The sequence below is a fragment of the Vigna radiata genome, unplaced genomic scaffold (genome assembly GCF_000741045.1).
Source record: "Vigna radiata var. radiata cultivar VC1973A unplaced genomic scaffold, Vradiata_ver6 scaffold_51, whole genome shotgun sequence".
NCBI lineage: Eukaryota > Viridiplantae > Streptophyta > Magnoliopsida > Fabales > Fabaceae > Vigna > Vigna radiata.
The window spans coordinates 289,010-306,629 of record NW_014542732.1 but is presented as its reverse complement, the minus strand read 5'-3'; the positions used below and the strand labels follow the sequence as shown (position 1 = coordinate 306,629).

Sequence of the window (17,620 nt, the reverse complement as noted above, 5' to 3'; positions counted from 1 at the left end):
AAAACAAAAATAAAAACAAACATAAAATCAAGGCAACTTCAATCAATTTACACTACTTGAAAAAGTAAACCTCGAGTGTAAATTGATTGAAGTTGCCTTGATTTTATGTTTGTTTTTATTTTTGTTTTAATAAATGTTCTCTAGGGTTTTGTGTCTAATGTTTGCAGAATGCAGTTTAGACAAGAATTTGGGTATATGGGCACTCAATTCTACCAAAATAATTTCAACCACTGGTCGGAACCTCACTCATACATGGATCGAAGTCAATTTGGGCAAGCTGCTGAGCCACAAATTAGACCAATTAAGAAAAATACAGAGTCTGATGAACTGCTTCAGAGGATTATGAATTTGGAAGTGTACCATGTCAAGGGCATAGAAGAGACTGTAAAGAATGATGAATTCTTGCCACAAGACATGTATACAAGATTTTCTTCTCCTAGAAGCATAGAGGAGAGGCAACAATATCAGTGGCAGCAACAATACTCCTCACCAATAGAAATGTGGGAGTATGATCAACAACTTTGCCAACAGATAGCTGATGTGACGGAACAAGTCAAAAGCTGTAATGAAAAGTTTGACAAGTTTCTGGAGAGGTGTAACCCCAAGAACTATGAAAAAACCACCAGGGATTTAGAGACATAAATTGATGAAATGATCATTGGATTGTAGAACTGTTGTTTAGAAAACCCATTGTCAACTAAACAATTCCCTGCAGAAGAAATAAGGAGGAGGATTCATCTTTAACCCGTAGACATAATATGAGAAATATTTATCCGAAACATAATTATAAAATAAAATATTAATTGGAAAAATTGAAAAGTCCTAACTTATTAATAATTAGCAATTAATTATTCAGTAGTACAATTCTCGTTCTCCCACCAAATGGTTGTGAAATTAAAGAAAAAAAATAATAGGTGGAAATTCAAGTGTTTAGTAACTTTTATACCTTGGTAACGAGGAATTACTCTTGTCAATAAATCATCAACAATGTCCCTGATAAATGAGTAGCCTCTCCTATTACCTATAACAATAAAAAATTAATAATGCAAAGCAACTAGAGAATTTAAGATAATCACAAGTTCCTGATAAAGGCCATAACAACAACAAACTGACATCTCGGTTTATGTCATTGTATGCTTGTATAGAATTTAAGCGAGCACAGTACTTGCTGCTTCCAGCAATATACACATAGCATTTGTGGGTTTTTCGATCAGAAGTATAACTATAAGAACCCAGTGCATGTCGTAGATGAAAGGTTGGTTCAGATGCATTAGCAAGTATTTGAGATAGCATTTGTTGATTGCTCTGAGATATAACCTTTACAGTTCCATTTTCTTCCACTTGTGGCATACCATTAAATAATACTTTTGAATTCTAACTCTCATTAAGAAAATTTGAACAAGGTTAGAATCTTTATAAGTTCAACAATACCTAACCTATCTCGTGAAAAANCGTTAACAACTAANCAGTTGGCTCCGGACTAGATATGGNAATACATCATGCTTTAAGCTATGAAATGCACTTTTCTGATCTAGAACTTCTTGTAGAATTGATCTGCAACAAAAGTTTGTTTCAGGATGCAAAAATGAGTGATTCAAGACAAAAGAACAAGGAAGGAATTAAAAAAGAAAATGAATATACCTTTTGAACGCATACAAGTGGGCATCCATNAGATCANCTCTTATTTCTATCTACATGAACGACAAATAACAATAAAGAGAAATAAGAAATAACAAAAGTCTTGCTTTTAATTTTCAATTAACCAGATGACCAATTCATATTTTCACANAAGATGTTACTTCTATAAGATTGACAAATTGAACAGTTTTCTAACTCTGGAAGCATGATAACCAATTTCCATTTCCACATAAATCACAAACAGAAAACAACTCCAATAATAAAGTTGGTCAATGTGCTGAATAAGAGATGCAATAAATAACAGTAAATAGAAAATGAAAGTAGAAAGTTTTGCTACATAATAGACAGTTAAATCTCACACCATAAGAATGATAAACATGTAATATTAGAGAAATTATAGGTAGGTGGAACCAACTAAGAAGGTCCAGACAAGAGAAAAAGAAAAGTACCTGGCCAATTGCAGGGAGTATGCTCTTCTAAATTCGAAGATCCTTCTCAACTTCTGCTCCTGAAAATTGTTGCAAGATTCCACATGAATACACATACAACAATACCATGCCATATATAAACAAAAGCTAGATAACTAACCAGTTGCTATGTGAACTAAAAACTGCTTTGTGGGATCCAGCCCTATCAAGTCAGTGGCCAGGTTTCTTGGTTTTGTCTTTCCCACTAGAAGATACTGACTCTAAAGCTCCACTCATAGGAGCAGAGCAGAGCATAGCAGTAACAATTGCATCATCTCGTCTATGAGTAGCTGCAACAACACCAAGTGGCACATCCGTAATAAGATCATCACTGACAATGAAGAACAATATTATTTAGATCACAGAGTTCACAGGCCAGGAAGGGAGGGATATTCCACCAAAATGTCTTTAGCAGTTAGGTGATGAGAAATAGCCCGAATTGCACCTACTGTACCCACATCCTCAGGAGTGTATACCCAATTTATTTTTCTCAACTCATGATTCATATCCTAATTACACATAACAAAATGACCAAGTAAACTAATTCAGCAAAAAAAAGACACCAAAGGAAAGAGAGTTACAGGGAATCCTTACCACCATTGACCCTATAGAAATCATCTTCACAATTTGAGTCTAACCAGGGCTTGGAATCAAAAAATGCTTCCCCTCTACCTGTTCAGGAAAATAATGGTTTGTGAATGGAAAACATGGATATGATACGCTCATCATTTAGGCATCGTAGAATAGCACCAGATTCTTGTAATAAAATTCAAAGGTTTGTATCCTCCTTGAAAGATACGCTCAAAAGCTTCGTCTTTTGCCACCTCTACCTAGGTAATTACAAAAATCATTATTTCTAAAAGGTGAAGCATAACTTTGTGTGAAGGCATTCAAAAGCACTGGTTAAGACTATAAATAAATAATAACAGTAAAGGTCATAGCTTAAGCTCATGAGAACCCAACGATCATACAATGTTAATCATTCATATTCGATATCCAGTGGAATAAAACATAGTCATATACCATACATACCACGACCAGCCCCTAATACCCTAGCAGGAGCAGCGTAGAGAACGAGCTTGGATCATTCCAATTCAAAATATATGCGTGCATCCTCAGTCTGGTGGACAAAACCCTTCTCCTTCGCGGCCATAAAAAAGTGGTCATCGGTCGCATTGAACTTGATCAGAGTACCTTCCTTGTCAAGGTGCAAGCAGTAGTTGCGGTGGCCACGGACGAGGTTGACGATGGCGAAGCAGTTGTCAGGGCAACAGTGAGGGCGCACTCACCAGACGGGTGCAGGGCAAGGTCGTTGATAGCGGCGTTGCAGTGGAAGGAGAGTGTGGTAAAATGGATGAAGCTGTCCGCGTCAAGAATGGCGAGGGAGTCAACGGCGTTGGCAGAGATGAGGTTGCGAGGGAAGGGGAGATTGACAGAGGTAGAGTGTTGGTGGAGGGAACCGAGGGAGGATGCGGCGGAGAAGTCGTTGAGGTGGATGATGTCGTCGTCGCTGCCGGAAGCGACAACGGAGCCTGAGACGACGACAATTTTGATAGAGGAGAGATGGGAAAGGTGGGAGAAAAGAGGGATTAAGGATTGAGATTGGGGCTTTAGGGTGAGACCCAGATGAATTTCTTGTACGGACCTGCAACCAGACTCATTCTTTTCCTCACACACTCGTCGCTCTTCTTCCTAAAACCCTAGGGTTTAACTACTTATGGTGGCAGAGAGTGAGGGAGTGAAAATCAGTGAGAGTGATATGCAAATGGAATCACGAAAAGAAGGAAAAATGAGAACAAAAGATAAATGAGAAACTTTGAGGGGGAAATGAGAACGAAGGAGATTGCTTCATCCACACAGGGAACATAAGAATGAAAGTCAGAAAAACGAAAAGGAAATGATAAGTAAGCTTTGAGCCGCGCTATGCAATCAGGTAACTTGTTTAAAAACATGTTATCTATTATATCATAATAGATACCGCTTTAAAAAAAAGGCGCTATAAATTTGTTTATTTCAAATTATAAATTAAAAGAATAATATAAATTATTTATAGATAGCGCTTTTTTTAAAAAACGCTATCTATTGTCATGTATATAGATAGCGCTTTTTTAAATATGTGTTATCTATTGTTCCGCACACTCATAGATAGCGCTTATTTAAAAAAGCGCTATCTATTAAGCGCTATCTATGACCAATTTTGTAGTAGTGACTCTAAATGTCAGTGCTTCACTCAAGGTTTCTCTAAATCACTAGGTCTTTATTTGGTTTGTAATGTTCATGGAATGAAATGGAAAAATAGTGAATAATGAGAACAGGAATGAAACAGAGAAGTGTGAAGAACAAGGGAGAAAACTAGAACTCAGTGAAATCAAACTTTAGCCAGCCTACAAATTTTTTCTTTCTTTTTCTCTGGTTATTTTCTCTTTTATTTCAGGTCTTTCTTTTACTTTCTTTTTCTGATTTTTCTCATTTCCAAACCTGTTTCTTTCTTTATCAACCAAACCAGATTTTTCAGCACAATTTTCTTTTCTTTTTCACCTCTGGTCTCACTCTTTTCATGCACTCACCGAGTTCCAGACTTCTCCCTAAATCTCACAAGTCTCTATGGTTGATTAATGGTTTGGGGAAATGGCTTAAAATGGATGGAAAGCAAAGAGAACAGGCTAAAACTCAAAACAGGGTACAATGGTAAGAAATGAAATGGGTAAACTAAAATGGAAAATGAAGGAGGCCTAGATCATATTCAAAATTACCCAGAGCAAGCACATCAACAAAGAATCAATGCAAAATCAGAATGAAAGTTAAACATGCATCTTATCACTCAAGAAAGACAAAAACTAGTCCAAAATCTCTCAAGGGTTAAAATTTTTTGAAACTGACTTGCTACTCATCCAATGCAAAAAATTACCGAATTGAAATGAACTAGAGTTGCAAAAATTAATGCTAGAACTAACTCTGCCTAAATCTAAAGCTAAGTCTACTTTTGACAACTTTAATATAAGGAAATAAAGCTAAAAGTTGAATGAATTCAGCAAGGAAGGAGGAAAAGCTTCAAACAGAACCTAAATGCACCTAGAAATGCCTAACAAATTTACCTAAGCTCTATACATCCTAAATAACCAAGACAGAATAGTATACAACCTAAACAACTCCTAATTAAAACTCTACGAAGGAGAACATCAAAAGGAAAAGAAAAGATCTTAAGCAAAGAATTAAGGAACCTAAACAAATTCTAACAAAAACCGTGAATGATAAAAAGGAAAAACAATTCCTAATAGACAACTTAAAACAAAACCTAAGGCAAAACCCAAAAAAGAAAGACTTAAAGATAAACCTAATTAAAAGCTAAAATAAAATCTCTAAAGCAAATTCAAATTACAAACTGAAACAGAACCTACAAAAAACGAAGATAATCTCAAAGCAAGGAATTAAAACTAAACAAATCCTAAAGCAACTTCTATTTGCATGTTGAAACAAAATCTAAGAACTAAAATGCTAAGAACTAAACAGCCTCAGGAGAATTCTACAACAGTAGCAGAAAGAAGAAAAGAATCCCAATTAAAGGCTACAAAAAAAAATCATAAAACTAAAATGAACAATAGAAACTAATCAAAAGCTTACAGTAGAACAAGAAACGAACATAAAGAAGAGAAAATAGGAAAAGAAAGGAACTACGCTAAAAATGAAAGAAAGAAATTTAGACCTAAGAACAATTATCAACAAAGTTAAAAACTAAACTAAAAAAAATCAGTAACAATATTTGGTATTTACAGACTAAAGGAAGAATTAAAAAAAAAAAAACAAACCAGACCTAGACTAAAAAATTACCTATACCTTCCCACCCCCACACTTAAGAGGCACATTGCCCTCAATGTGTGAGTGAACAAGGTTATTTATCAACACATATCATACATATTTACATATTAACAGGAGAAAGAGCATCAGAATTATACAAATCAAAATTTAAAAAAAAAAAAAACTAAAATTGAGCAAAGATATCTACATAACAGAATCAGGAAAACTGAACACAATATAGCACAAAATGTATATTAACAAAATTATGAAAACTAAACTAAATCTACAAAGCTACAAGAGAAAAAAAATCTCAAATTGGCCAAAGATCAAATTTAATTCTTTTTAGTTTTATGAAAAACTGCATATTTTCTACCCTACTATTTACTATGTTACTAAAAACTATGCTAATTACCAGAAAAGACCTATTACTACTATTTAAAAGAAAGGGAAAGAAGGATCTTATTGGTTTTTCTCCATGTTGCTCATCCACTCTGTGCATTACCTCTAAGGTTGCATTGAGTTGCTCCTTCTCAGCTCTCCACTACAGCAAACTCGGCTCTCCTTTCCCAACTAGCTCAACCGGAACTTCTTTCATGCCTTCAGTGCCTATAGCCTCCTCAAGATCAATGCCTGCACTAAATGTATCATATGCAACATCCAGATCAAGGTTAATATGCACAATTGAATCATCAAACTTTGTTTAATTGTCACAGATAAAAGCATAATCATTCAACAGATAATCAAGAACATATGCATTCAAGTCATAACACCCATCAGTAGGTGTGTTTGTATGATTCAAAGCAAAAATCCCATGCACCAATTCAGAATTACCAAGTGTAACAGCAAGAATATCAGGCAGTGGTTTCTCACATTTAACATGCATAATATTATCAACATTAATTTGCATCTCACTCAAACAAACAGGAAGTTCAAGTTCAGAGAAAACCTGTTCTTGCTTCTCAAAATTAACCTCATTATCCTCCACCAACACAGCAACTGCATTATTAAATCTATCACAGAAATTGAGGTTAGTGCAAGGATCATGAACAACCACAGGTATGTCAATGTGTTTTACTTCAAGTATTGAATCACAAGTGTGAGAATGCATAACAGGAACAAGGTCGAACAGATCAAAAACATTAAAATCAATTTGAACCTTAGGGCAGTCTATTGGAATATCAAGTTCAGAATAACCTGCAATATTTGCTTACTAACTACCTCATCTGAGTTATTCCTAGCCAATTGTGCTGCCACCTTCCACATGTAAGCCATACTGTCTGAAGAGTATGCCTCTTGCTGCTCTGATTCATCAAATTGGGTCTGCCAATTCTTATCTGCGTCTTGGTAAAACTGTGATGTTGAGCTTGCAGTGGCTGAAGTGATTTTATACTCAAAACCTTGAAACTCAATGGTAGGAGGTGTGTCATCCTCATCTTCAGATCTCCTTGTCAGCTTGTGGACAAGAACTACCAACTGAGCTACTTGATTGGTCATCCCTTGAAAATTAGATGCTGGATTTCCCTGCTGCAATTGGTCACAAAGTTGGTCCTGCCATGGTTGCAGCGATTGATAATTCTCCTGTTGTTCTGGTTCAGCATACTCGTGCCAATATGACTGTGGCAGCTGCTGTTGTATAGGCCAAGATGGCTGCTCACCATAAGGTAGGAAACAAGGTGGTGGGTGCTGCTGGAAATCTTGATTGATTGGCTGCAAAAATTCCTCAGGAACAGGCTCAAAGAACATGTTAAATCTTTGTGGTGGAGCATTGTAAGGTAAAGAGTAATTACCATATGCAGAGGAATGATCCATGCTTAGCAAATGCACACTAGAAGAACACCAAACAGACCCCTAGGACTCTATCACAAAATTCAACAAAAGAATTGAAAGAAAAGAAAATTTATACAAGCTATATTCACAACTTCTACTCTGCAGAAGAGATCCTAATATACAAAAATGCAAAAAAAAACAAACCGATTCTAAACTAAAAAGGAACAAATATGAAAACAAAACAGAAATAAAATCAAGAAAACAAACCTAAACAAGACTAACCTAACACTCCAATATGTTGTTTTCGTTCTGGAATGGTGGAGACACATCTACTTCTTCATCACCCTATTTGCGTCACTTAAGTACCTACAACAAGAGTCATTCAAGTTCGTTCATTGTCGCAACACATAATCCAGCCATGGTTATCCTAGTGGCATTTTGGTTTCTTCTTCTCCTTATTTGCCACCACTGGTTTTCTTCTCCTTTGGACACTCCAACCTGTCTTTGGCATTTCAAGGGTGATGGTGAGCCTTGCACCTAGGCTTGGTGCTGTGAAGGAAGCAACCCACTGTGATAACAAATTTGTATTTTTGGATTTTGGGTATTTTTCTAGTTAGTTGTTATTTGAGAATGCAGGGTGATGAAGGAAATTGGTAGGTAAATGTTTCTCTAAATGCTCCACGTGAGGCTTAAAGGAATGGAGATTATGGAATTGAAGACTCATGATCTCTTGGTGAATGAAAGTGAAGATGGGATGAGAGAAGTCTTACAGAGGATGAAATAAAAAAAAAAACAGCAAGCTCCCCATCAGACGTCAATTTCTTCTGTCGACTTCATTTATGTGTGTTTATCCAAAGAAATTGTGATGCTTCCAATGCCAGTCCACAATTTCACTGTTTCCAACGTTCACAGTGAGGGGGAGTATGTTTCCAAGACACTGTAAGTCAAGTATGGCAGTTCAAGCCACATTAATGTTTGTTTCCAAGACACTGCAAGTCAAGTATGGTAGTCCTTGTAGATTTGTAGCTTTCAGCCACTATAGGCCCCATCCCCCATCAATCTCAGAGATGGCACACTGCAAGTCAAGTACGGCAGTTCAAGCCACATAAGTATGGTAGTCCCTATAGATTTGTAGCTTTCAGCCACTACAGGCCCCATCACCCATCAGTCTCAGAGATGACAGTCCCTGTAGTTTTGTCGCATTTAGCCACTGTAGGCCCCATCCTTAGTTGATGAGGGATTTCGTCCTTGCAGATTTTCATTGTCCACCACTGCTCTTTGTCATCCACTTTTGAAGTTGAAGTTTCACAAGTTGTTGGTAGTTTTTCGTTGACATGTGATAACACACTGCCTCACACTCTTGAAGAAAAATTCATGTAGTTCAAAATCGAGTTTATCTATTTCAAGCTTGGTTCATACAATTTGTATGCTCCAGCTTGAGGGGGAGTGTTAGAATTATTGGTTAGTGTGTGTGAGTTGTGTGTATCTTAATGGTAGAATAATTACTAAGTCTATCTATGTTAGGGTAGTTAGAAGGACTAAAGTAGGTAGTAGTGTATTGGGTTATCTATAATGATTGTACCTAGCAGTCTAGGACAACCTCTTGACCTTCTATCTCCCTATTGTATTAACTCTTTATCAATATAAATGGTAGAACATGAGAAGGGTCAATTAAGCCCTTTAGAAATATATTTTTCTGATTTAATCTCAACAGGGCCTATAGGTATAGACCTTGAAAGGCTTCTCTTAATTGGGTTAATTCCTTACATTGGAAGAGTTCCTTTAGATTATGAATATAAAAAAAATGATTATCCCATATAAAGCCATCAGGTTTTAAACTTGTTCAGCCCTTTGGTAAGGATTGAAGGGTTGTATTACCTCCTCTCTTCTAATGTTGTTCTCAATAACCTCTTAGGTGAAGGCATATATATGGTTGTATTAAAAGTTCCTCCACATGCAAGATCATCTTGGGTTTAATGTTGGGACATCGAACAATGCAATTGTATGACTTAGATCATGTTGAAATTCAACACTTGTGTAGAAAAATAGCAGTTGCAACATATGAATTCTGGGTGTTTGTCATGGGGTCTTTAATACCAAACCTCTCATGAATAGTTTTATTATTTTTTTATGAAACAATTATATTATAAATTAATCAATGGAGCTGCATGCGCAAGCCACTCCGTAGGCATATTGAAAAAGTTTTGTAATTGTCAGTGATGGATGTGTCTCTCTGCAATTAAAGGACTCTAGCTATTGAAATGCAGTTTGTCATTTTTTAACTATATTTAATTCATGTCAGAGTTGTTCTTAATTTTAAAGTTGTGGTTTTATAATGCAGAAACTATCTCCAGATATGCCACTTCAACTTGCTTCTGATACTTTACTAAGAATGTTCAGGGCCAGAGTTCATCATCATCGTCAAGGACAGGTACTTACATGGTTTTTTTCCAGATGGATAGATTGTCGTAATCTCAGGTCTTTTTTCTACGTGATAGAGAAAGAATATTAAACTCCACTCAGGGTGTAGCGGCTTCTGTCAATAATAATCAGTAATCCTACGTTATGAAACTTCTCTGGAAGTTCGGTTTTTAGAGCATTCTACAAGATTTTGGCAAATATAACTTTTTTAAATGCTTATAGAACAAATATGACTTCTTTTTGTGAGATACTTTTTGTATAGTCTTTACCGTAGCATCAGTTTGTATGGATGTAATGTAACCACCAAATTCATTAATTTCTGAAATGAAACTAATTTTACCAATAACTCCTATATGCCATCTTCCCCAGATTAATTTTTCCTTGTGCTCTGTAGTCTGACATTTCAAGGTTGATTTCTTCTTTCTGTTGTCAATCACGTATTATGGGCTTGTGATCTTAGTTAGAAATTCTTTCAGATTGTGCATAATTTATCTCGTGCTGTGGAAATTGATGCAAGATTATCAAGATTGGAGGAGAGGTCAAGGCATGTTCAAATTGATGATGAGAGTCTCTGTGATTCCTGTGATGCACGCCTTGGTACAAAGCTATTTGCAATGTATCCTGATGACACTGTTGTATGTTACAAGGTTAGTTACTCGAGCTCTTCTCTCAATTCATGCCTCAAATAGAACTTTTCTCCCAACCTTCCATGTCTCACCAAAGTTAATGAAAAAATTTGTATAATTTATTTAATATTGATTATTGGTCTTTTACGAACAATTATCTACGCAGCTATTGTTTATATTGCTGCGGGAGTTTTTGTTGCTGGTTGGATTGGTAAAGTCAAATGTTTAATGAAATTCATCTTGGGAAATGTGTTTTATGAGATGTTGCAAACCAATAATGAAGGTAAGCTTCATACAAAGGTACAAAATTGCCATCTTCATCAATTACTTCAGCCTCAAAATTCTTGACCCCAATATGACCTTTAGGAAAATCAATATCTAAAAATGTTTTTAACGCAATTTTCCGTGGTCCTACTTCAAATTTTTCAGACAAAAAAGTAGCTGACTTGATATGATTTTCAGATTCTTGATAAATTGAGCATGCATTTCTAGAAAGCAACACTATTATCGATAATGAAAGTATAGTTACTTTAGTCATCATCTTCATGTTAACCTGTACATAAATCATTAGTTAATTTATGAAAAATATACCTAAAATCGTCATTTTTTGTGTAATTACAAATAATTTAAATAAATTAGTGGTTTGGAAAGATTGGAAAATGAAGTAAAAGTGGATACGGTTAAAAATAAAATTTGCATATTAAAAGAAAAATAAAATTGTTTACCATGTTGAAGATTTCCCTCTTGATTGAAAGTAAGTGTAGAATGGTTGAAATTTTCAAGTCATAAGTTTACGTTTATATAAAGCTAATTTTTTGTTTTATATATAGTTGAAGACTCTAATAAAATATCTGTCGTAACTAATTGTCAAATTGGCACATATGTTAATTGGCTTTTCTTGTTGAATGCTATATTTTTGTTTAATTTAGTAACTATGCAACCATGCATTTTATTAAGTAACCATTATGGATATTTTTAGCTGTAAAATGAATTTTGTTTGAGCAAACTCACTCACACAACAATCTCCTATAAATGGTTTACTTTTTATGTCTTTTATTTATATTTGATTTTTTTTTTTGAGTTGCATCTGTTCTTAACTACCAAATGTGTACACATTGTAAATTTAATTTTAACAAACACAAATATTATTTATAAAACATAAGTGAAACAATAATGGAAAGTTTTAAAATTATTGAGATAAATTAAATTTCATAAATAAGTAAAAATTAGAATAAACTTAAGAAAAATGTAAATTTTAAAAAATAAAATGTTAAGAGAATATGTTTTTTTCGTGGCTATTTTACTCTTAAATGAGTTGTCAAATATCCTTCTTCCTATTATTATGTTATATTCAATAGCAGATTACATATATAACAGATGTTTGGTTACAATTCAGTGAAACAATTCACATCTAAAACATTCAAAGCCTTAAATACAGATGTTTAAATACACTTTGACAACTTCAGTTTAACAATACAGAATGTAGTTATTTATTGTATTAGCTTTGGGTTGAAAACACTTTTTTGTTAATTATTTATTGGTAACAATTGATTCAATGATTTTTTATTTATTTATTGTTTTATGTGATTTTTATATTTTTTTGTTAAATTAATATTAATGATGTTAATATAATTATATTTGATCTTGTAGGCTTTTCTAATAAAAGTTATTTTTGGTCATTTGGGTTTTTTTTTTCCCAACCCATATGAGTTAGATCAAATCCCATTATATAAACTAATTTGACCGGTCTAATCATCATCATGCCTTGATTATAAATAAATGTCAATTGGAAAATAATTAGTACAAAAATTATAGATGCACTTCTTATTGATAATCAAATATATTTACAAAAGACTACGATAGAATAATTTTGGTTTAATTTTTATTTTTATCCTTTTCATTTTAATAAATGTTACAACATAATTATGAAATTTAAACATCTTGTTACCAACTTTATTTTGTTTAAAAAATGGTCACTTATTATTGCTTGTATAATTAACTTGTTTAATGAGGTGTTGTTTCTTCTATTATGAGATTGTCTGAGTTATTTAAGTCCTTACAAGTTTCATCTCTTACACAAGTATGAATTTGTTTAAGTTTTAACAATGCTTGTTTTAAATATTAAGATTTCGACATTACTATATTAAATATCCTCTCGAAAGATGGTTATGCTTTTCTAATTCTTTTATGCATAAACTTGGTATGAATGTAAAATAAAAGTTATAGCATAGTACTTAAATTATAATCGATTATATAAAAACCTAAAAGTAACATTTTAAAAATGATTGTAGTTTAAAAATATGAGAATTAGTTATTTTAATATTAAAAGCTTTTAATATAAATAATTTTATTATGAACGAGTTTCATTATTTTAAAATACATAATTATTTCACTTGTATACGTTATCTATATGAGTCTTATTGATCAATGATTTTAATGATGTGCCCTAATCATGTTTGTGATGTTCCTAGGTGTAGATAGGACATTCTGCTAGCTTGAAGGGTTTTAGGGTTCCTTAGAGCAAGTTCGTTTATTTCTCAACTAAGAAAAGCTAATTACATTTGTTTTTCAGTTATAAATATCTTGAAATGTTGTTTTGTGTGATTGAGTGGTATGATGATGTTTGATTTGGTGAATTCTGTTAAGTTGGATGTTTGATACATTGAATTGTCCTGGTGACTATTGTGTTGATTGGGGAATTTAGGAACTGATCAATTTAGCCAATTGGTATGTGCACTAACAATAAAAGTTGTTATTAACCAAAGTGCTAAGAAGGAAATATTAATTTGACCATTTGAATAGGTTCCATTTTTCCCAAATCATAGAATTTTGCCAACTGTTTTCCACACAAAACTAAGCAGTGGCAAATTGGCACTAAGCGCTAGTTCATTTTCCATGTTAAGAGCATTTTAGTTTTAGGTCACTAAGTGCTAGTTTTAAATTGTTAAGTGTCGTATATTGTGAATGGTATAGCGATGAGCAGAGACAAGGTGTTGTTGAGCGTCCATTTTGTGAATGGTTTAGCGTTGAGTGGTGTTAGGTGTCCTTGATGTTAAAGACAAAATCGTCTATGCGAACAAATGCTTTCATGTTTTGAAGTTTAATCAAATAACATTAAAACTAGTTATCAATCAGAAAATAACCTAGGGTGAAAACACAAAACCTAGAGCCTAAACCCCAAACAAATACAAACTAGGTCTCGGGAAATACAAAAAAAAGAAAAATCTAGACTAAAACACCCAGACGCATGACTAGACGATTTCCTGTCTAAAAGAGTCCAAGAGAGATTGAGTTAAATGCTCAATGCTTATAATACCTTAATTAGGTATTTGGCTTCTCTCGAAAACAAAAAGGTCAAGACAATGTCTTTAACAAAATACATTAAGATTAAAAATTCTAACAAAGCTTAAGCAAGCTAAATGTTATTTGTCTAAAAAGAGACAAAAGTTAAAGAAGTGTTTACTTGACCAAATGATACCATGAGCTACATAAATACCTCATCTTTTGATGAAGTATATATATACGCTTGGTATCTCTAGATGAAAGAACTTATTTGAGAAATACTACCTAACGATAGAAAATAAAAAAGCACTTTGTTGTTCTTAGCAAGCATTAAATGACATTAAATGCTCAACATTCAAAAGCAAGAAAAGTGATAAGAAAAGTCATATCTATTGGATGCACAATTTACTTTAATTTTGCATATAAGCTATTATACATGCATCCATAGTGCTACAGATCAAATATCAAAATATGGATGTTAGAGACAAAGGAGATATTCACATAATGTTCACTTGAAGCAAAGTCTAAAAAAATCGTACAACCTACTTCAAGCAAAGGACTGAAAAGCATGTCTGCTCTGACAAAGTTGACTTACACAACCGTTGCTGCGAAAAGAAGAAAAAGAAAACAGAAGTATCAAGGATATAACTACAAACTCAGTCTAATGGACAAATATTCATGAAGCCTATGAATAGAAGATCTCTCAAGAAGAAAATCAAGAGGATAGCTCAAGAGCACAAATAAAGGTTACAATGATACATCCATCCTAAAGAGAAAAAGAGAGAAAGAGCTCAAAGAAAAGAACACGTCTGAGTTGAAGAAAAGAGAAGAAAAGAGAAAAAGAGAAAGAGATACTCTCGAGCTTAAGCATCAAATTTCTTACTATTGTAAGAGAGAAGAGAGAAACACCTATGAGTGTTTGGACTGTATTGTATTGTAATCAAATCCTCTCGTTGAGAAATATAGTCTGAACTACTTAGCAATCGTTGATTGCAATTATGAAGAGAATTAAAACACTTGCAACTGAACTCTGTTTGAGTTGAGGAATCTAGGTGCGGTAGTCTAGTACCAGGAGTGGTTCAATACTCAAAGAAAATCTTGGCTAAGGTTGTTCAATACTAGGAGTGGTGTGAATACTCAGAGGAAATCTCGACAAGGTAGCTAAGTACCAGGAGTGGTGGGAATACTCAGAGGAAATCTCGGCGAGGTAATTGAGTACTAAGAGTGGTGTTAATACTCATTTTTAATCGTGTGAAGATTATAGTGGAACCCTCTATGGAGGAAACTAGACGTACCTTAGTTGGAGCGAACTATCATAAAATCTCTTGTGTTATTTTCTCTTCTCTTAACCAAATGATTCTCTTGCAAAATTTGCAGTTGAGCTTTATATTTCAAATACAAGAACTTCCAAGCTAAACAATTATTTATTTTTAAGGAAGTTCTTAAGAAAACATTGCAGTAGATATATTCTAAATAGCACGACAAACATATCAACGCTTATACATATTTTCAAGTCGAGCATCTAAGATTTCAAAAGAATATTTCAAAAGCTCGATAATATGCTATATTAGAAGAGTTGCGACAAACATTTTTCATTAATACTATTCAACCCCCTCTTCTAATGTTTTTCAGGTACTTTAGTTGGTATCAAAGCTAACCTTGCGGGGTTAGTTCTTACCATGACTCTAGGAAACGATCCTGAAAAATGAAAGACTACATGTGCAACAACGATGTACTTCATCACGTCTACAACAGAAAGCATTCAAGGAATAACGTAAGTTCAAACTACTTCTTAGAAGTTGAGGAAGAAGATCTCATGTATCTCACAGAAGACAACAATAGAGAAATAAATTTCTTTGAGTTGGACACCGTAATAGACGCCTATGAAGGAATTTTAGCCAAATGTGCAACATTGGCCAAAATATGTCACAAATTAGAAATACAGGCAAAAAAATCTCAAGAGGAACAACAGAGCTTAGTAGGGAGTTCACACTATCTGAACAGAAGACAAAAATGCTTGAAAGAAGTGTCAACACATTGGAAGATGAACTGCTCAGATCAAGAAAAGAAAAGAATAAATCAGCAAAGGAGCATAAGAAAATGGTCAAAGATGCCATCATTGTTGAGGATATCAAAGAATTCAACCTTCTCAAACAAACAAACGATGAAATAATAGAAGAGCTAAAGAAATTATATGGTGATAATCGAGGCCTTAAAAGGCTTATCAAAAAAGGCAAGAACTACACCTTTGTAATAGATCACAATGCCACCAAGGATGAAGAAATTCACATGGCAAAGTTTAAAGAGAATATTTTCAATCTCACATGTCAGTCATACAAGAAGTGTCTAGCTAACTCAGCCCAAAGAAACAACCATAGGGGTAGGTGGATACCAAAAGCCCAAATTCTCAAACTCTCTGACGTATTGGATGATGGGGGTAAAGACACATGTTATGAGTCAAGGGGAGTGGATGTTGATGATGCATAATCAACAAAGAGTATACATTCTGAAGCAAGACAAGCCAGACGAAAGTTGCAATCATTGAGGATAGAGGACAACAAAACAAAGAAAAAAAATCAAAAAGGAAAAAGGTATGTTTACCACACCACTTATAAAATAGATCATCATAAATCACTGCAAATATTGTTGTTGTGTTTGCATTGCCTGTTAGTTTGCTTGATTGTTAATACATATGCACTGATTGAGTATTTCAAAGTAGGTAATGAGATATCTATTACTACTTATAGAAAATAGAAAAATGTTGTAGAAATTCTTCTATTTTGACCCATAATACACATATAGAAATCAATTGTTTAGGATGGAAGAGTCAAAAGTGACTAAGCGTATACCCTCATAAAATTTGACCACAGCCCACAAATCCCAAGAATAACCCTGTCACAATAACCAAAACAAAACCTCTCTCTCGCTCAACCTCAAATTAATTCACATCCTTGTTTAGCAAGTAACACTCGTTAAAAGCAAACAATGATGAATCACACGTTCAAAAATCCCTAACAGGCATAACTTTGTGACACAATCCTCTCACATCACTACCGTTAAAACAAAAATCCTTATGTCAATACCAAATTTCGTCTGGATTGGTTTTTTATTTTATTATATTTTGTTGTCCTAGGTTTTTTATTATTTACTTATTTTTATTTTCTTTTTATTTTTCTATTTTCTTTTTTTTATCTCTAGTTTTATTTTATTTTATCTATTATATTATTTTATTTTATTTTACTTTTCCTCTCATAACTTTCATTTTAATTTTTGTTTTTACTTTTTATTTTGTGTTGTTCTAATATAATTAGTTTTTATTTTTAGTGTTGTTTTAATATAATTAGTATAGTTAAACGTAATTAATATAAGTAATATAGTTGAAAAGAAAAAAAGAAAAAAAGAAAAAAAAAGGCTTTGTCTTTATTATAAAAAAGTATAATAAATAAAAATAAAAATAAAAAAGGAAAAAAGGAAAAAGGAGGTTGGGCTGAGGAAGGTACATTGGGTACGTGTGTTGGAGGGGAAGGGTGCAGAAAATTGTTTTCGGCAGGTAAGGACTACGCGAGCGGGACACAGCAGAGGAAATTGGCAGAGAAAAACGGTTAAAAGTAAAACGGTTAAAGT

General features: G+C 33.7%; 1 pseudogene; it reads right to left on the bottom strand.

Moving 5' to 3' along the window:
• Positions 1-921: 921 nt before the first annotated feature.
• LOC106780656 lies at positions 922-2,652 on the bottom strand (annotated as a pseudogene).
• Positions 2,653-17,620: the final 14,968 nt, after the last annotated feature.